The 5163-nt window shown below is 34.2% G+C and overlaps 1 pseudogene; it reads left to right on the forward strand.

The window, feature by feature from the left end:
• Positions 1–1679: 1679 nt before the first annotated feature.
• Positions 1680–3753, forward strand: LOC120084807 (annotated as a pseudogene).
• Positions 3754–5163: the final 1410 nt, after the last annotated feature.

Genomic DNA, 5163 nt, shown 5'->3' on the forward strand with positions numbered 1-5163 from the left:
CCTAGTTCCTCAGCCTGAGTTTGAACACCCTAGATTTTTGTCTCAGGGAGCCTTAGATCATTTTCACAATGTAGTAGCCGCTAAGAGACTAGTCCCTGAAAGGGCCGTCTCTTTAGAACAAAACCTCTATTCTTATATCACTACTGAAATAAAACAACGTGATTGGGAAGTCTTTGAAGGAAATCAGACATGAAAATTTCTATGAGCAGTGGAAGGATCGTCCCAAAATTCCATTCAAAATTGAACATAAACAATTACAGTATAAAAATGGAAACTAATTAGTCATGCACAACAAGAAATTACAACATGCTTACTAAGAGTGTCAAGGGATAGAGTATGCATACATTTGAAGAACCATTCTTCAAATTCCTTTGATCAATTTACAAGCGTCCATAGCAACACAGCTCTTGAATGCAACGATCGATGCAACACGATCACCAACACAAACATAATGATCATGAACCCAATGAACAACCTCCAGAATCTCGAAATCAATCGAGTTGGGTGAAGACACCACCATAATGATTACCTTGGTATTCTCGGTGTGAGAATCCAAGAGTTGTGGGCTCTGTATAGACTTGGTTAGAGGAAGAGACATGACGACAACGATCGTGTAGACGATCGAGCAAGTGGGAGATAGGACGCGTCTATCGTATAGATGATATGCCCGATCATGTAGTAAATGGCAGTCTATCGTATAGACAATGCCACGCGATCGTTTAGCTACGACTAGCTGAATGAACTATCGTATAGTTAAAGTCAACGATCGTTTAGTCTCTCTATTAGCTATTACTTAGTGAAACACTTTCACTTGATAGTTTTTTTATAAGTAACTTTCCGAAAATAACAACTCTCTCATCGGATTTAGGAAAACATTTTTCTTTTTATATTTATAACCTATAGTTTTAATATTTAATCTCATGAAACATATAAACTATAGTTCTTTTTCTATTTATGGTACTTAATATAAATCATATTTACATTAATCCTCCACTTGATGTATCTCATATATCACATCGATTATATCATATATAATCGAATTTCCTCTCACTACAAGAAATCTGGGCTTTGATGTCTGTTGGGAAAAACTAAAATGGATGTACAATGTCGGTTTCTTTAAAAAAAAGTATGGATCTTTAATGTCGGTTTAAAACCAACATTGTAGGTCAAATTTTTTTTTTTTTTGTTTCCCTCTCTCCCATTTTCATTTCCCGGCTTCCCCAATTATCAATAATAAAATTAAACAATTCATATATATATTGTGTAAAAGAAAAAAAAATGACCCTCGAATTAAATCCCCAATTTTCTTCTTCTTCTCTGATTCGTCCAAGCCCTTCCTACGTCGCCTTCCTCAACTGCACATTCCCTGGCCAAGACCCTTTCTCCGATCGCCTCACCGTCCATCGCCTAGCATCACCAGTGAGCCTTCTCTCTTTCTCTCTCCCCTGTCAAACTCTCTCTAACCCACAAAAAAGTAGATCCACCGCCTGAAGTTCCGATCTTTCTTTCTCTCTCTCATACTCTCATCAATCTGCACTCCATACGCCAGATCTAGTCGTTCTGCAGCTCATGTTCATAGATTGAGTTTGTCCATGCCTGAAGTTCATGTTCATTAACCAATCTTGTTCTGACGGAAAAATTAGAGAGTAAATTTTTCTGGAGGAAGGAAAGAGATCGAAATGGCGTCCTTTTTACAATCCTTCATTGACCCAAAGAAGAAGATTGGGGATTCATCGCCAGATCGACCCAATGCCTCCGTAATTATGGTAATTGAAACCCTAATCATTTCTTTTTCTATGCCGTTGATTTCGAATTTTGTTCCGTGGAGATTGATTTTGGGTTGTGTTACTATGTTAGGTCTTCGATTTGATCTGTTAGCTCTTCGAGTCGATTCAATCTGTATGAAGGAGGGTTTGAATCGACTCCCCAGGGAGGTTGTTGATGCGGGCAATCAGCATTTGAAGCGGGCCATGGACCTTTCCATGAAGCATTAGTACCTTCCCGATGATCTTCAAGTTTTTTCCTACTATAGATGTTTATCTCTTCCTTAGATCGAGTCGAGCCTCACCGAAAAAACAGAAATGTGTTATATGTTTATCATAACCGAATAATCTTCAGTTTTATTTCTGTATTCTACATGCTCTTAATATAATTGTTAAGCTTGCAATATTCTCGAAATCTAGTATTTTTTTTATGGTTAAATTTCTATAATTTTTCATTGTCACTGGGAACTAACTCTTGATTGTATTTGGTTTTGTTGTTTTTTCCCAACTAAGCACAAGATGTTGAATTCTAAATAGTAGTTAGATGGTTATTAGTTTGAATTATTTCATTCTTTTGGCAGGCCATGCAAACACCATTCAGGAGCTATCTCCACTATATGTTGGCACTTGTAAGTCTTTCCATTATTTCATATCTCCTGCTTTATTATTTAAAGTGAAAAAAAATTGTGGTAAAAAAAGAGTGAAAAATGTCTGGTCGTGTTCATGGAAATTAGGCAGCTGCTCTATATCGTAGTGTCAGTCATGGTTCTTAGAGTTTTGTATCTTATGGCCTGTATTTGGGAGTTATTGATTTTGATATTATTTACCATCTGTTAGCTTAGATGGTATCTTGCTATGTACTTGCATTACAGTTGAATTGTTTGTCTAGTGTAGTTCTAATTTTATTAAGTTCCCCTTCAAGGTTTCTCGTTCCATCATCTGTTGTCTTTTTCATGATTTCAGGTTTCATGATCTAGATAGATATCAACTTTTGGGTAATATATGTATGAATCCTGGATGAATTCTTGATTTTGATATTATTTACCATCTTTTAGCCTAGATGTTTTTTGTTAGCCTATTATTTACCATTTATTTGCTATGTACTACAGACAAATGTTAATGGCTGTTATAAATAGTTATTGATTTTGATATTATTTACCATCTGTTAACCTAGATGTGTTCTTTTAAAGCAAATAAATGATTTGTGTAGGCCTTTGTTTGTGGTCAAATTCTTGTTCTGATTGTAACATTATACGAGTTTATACGAGTGATTTTCATGCACTACTACTAGATCTTTGCTGTTAATCCTAATTCTTATATTATTTTCAAAAACATTATACGAGTGAAATTGCTTTATCACATGCAAATAAAGTAAAATGTGTGGCAGTAAATTTTTTTTTTTTTTTTTGATTAATCTGGATTCTTTGATTTTTATTTACTGTCAAGTATGGAAGGAAGGTTGGATAAAAATAAGATAGAGCAAGGTTGATGGTTTGATGACCAGTGCAAATTAACCTGCTCAATTGTTCTACTCGTTGTTTCAACTTGTTTAATATTAATGTCTCAGCTTAGGTGAATAAAATTTGTGTTAATTTAAACTGTGCAGTAGCAGGAAGTAGGGCCGCATGATGCTGCATATGCGTGCTACAATTCCTTTGATTTCTTGGAATACTACTTAGTGAGTTGTGGGGATTGTGTGTGGCACATCCTACCATTGTTTTCTACTTGATGTCGACCTATCTTATTCCACCAAATTTCATCTGATGTCTTGCTAGACTGTTGGTACATAGCTTCTTTAGCATTTTCCCTTTGAACTTTAGGGTAAATGACTTCGTTTAGTAATTAAACAATCTCATTTAGTATTGATCTTTGTTGATATTTATCTTTATTACACCAGAGAAAGCAGAATGAATGAAGCTAAAGGTATTTTTTTTCCCGCTTTGGGTATGTTTTGCAGGTAAAGGAGAGAGCAGAACGTGAGGCATTGTGATAAATTCAGAAAATTCTTCTAGTTATATTGAAGAAGGAGCAAGCCATACCATTGTTACTTCAATAAGTTCTATCCTTTTATCTATTTATGATGATATTGCTTAATGTATTGCCTAAAATGGAGGTAGTGTAACATGATTCTGAAATTCTAGAACAGTGAACCTTGTTGAGCTATTGGAGTACTTGAATATAGAAGATAATAAAGATTTCCTTTGGTCTTAAGTAAACTATTTTCGAACTACCCACAATGGCTTTAAATGTTGTATGTTTCTTGGTTCTGTCGCAGTATGTGTTCAACAATGGACAAATGGATCTTACAAGGCTTAAAGATTTTGTTCGTATTATTGGGAGACATAGGCTTGTGTTGTATCTTAGTTATAGAAAAAAAGGTACTTCTTTTTGTGTTATTTTTGCTGAGTTTAGAAGCTATCATGATTGATTAATATCCTAAGTTATGGTTGAAACGAACAAAACATCTTGCAGCTTAGGGCTTTGCTAACATTTGTCTATGCTCATGCATTGATTAACATTTAGTTTCGATTTAGGAAGGTAAAATGCAATTGTGACAGATAGATGGCAGAAGTTCAGTGATGTATTTCTGTGTTGTATTTGCTTTTAGTTACATACAATTTGAATCTAATTCGTCTTTGGAATCTTATTTAGATAATCTAAGATTGACCCTCGATAGCATATTTTAGTTGGAGATTTTTTTTGTGGTTTCATTTGATTGAAGTCTTGTATCCATTGGTGTGCTTTTTAGATGCTTGAAGTTTTGGTGTTGCTTTAGGGGGCTTTTTACTTTTTAGTTATGTGGATAATGTAAAACTTTTTAGTTGAATATGCTAGCCTCGTACGTAAATTATTGATTTTTTTACATAGTACTAGCTTTAATTTAATAAATGGACGTAAACTTATGTTGAATTTATCTTTTTTTTTTTTCCTTTTTGTAGTTCATTACAAAAGATGCATATACGTAAGGAGAGATCGACGTAATTCAGACCCAATGGGCAAGTTTTATTGACCGATTTGTGTAAGGATGTAATTCTTGTTTTTTGTCTGAATAGAATGTAAATGCTAGCTTAGAATGAATGTAAATTTATCTAATCATGATCTTTGTAAATGGAATTAGTACTAATATGATATTTGGGAATGAGAGAAATGATGGCTTGGTGTAAGTATTCTATGAAAGTCTGGTTTTGGTTGGCTTGGTGTAAGTATTCTATGAAAGTCTGGTTTTGGTATTGTGATTCTTGTTTGTGGATAAATTCATAGGTGGAAGACATGATCTATTTATTATTGGAAGCTGTATTCATGGTATTGTGATTCTTGTTTATTCATGGAATTAGTACTAATTGATATTTGTGAATGAGAGAAATGATGGTTTTGGTGTAAACTGTATTCTATGAAAGTC

Source organism: Benincasa hispida, chromosome 9, assembly GCF_009727055.1.
Source record: "Benincasa hispida cultivar B227 chromosome 9, ASM972705v1, whole genome shotgun sequence".
In the NCBI taxonomy this organism is placed as follows: Eukaryota; Viridiplantae; Streptophyta; class Magnoliopsida; order Cucurbitales; family Cucurbitaceae; genus Benincasa; species Benincasa hispida.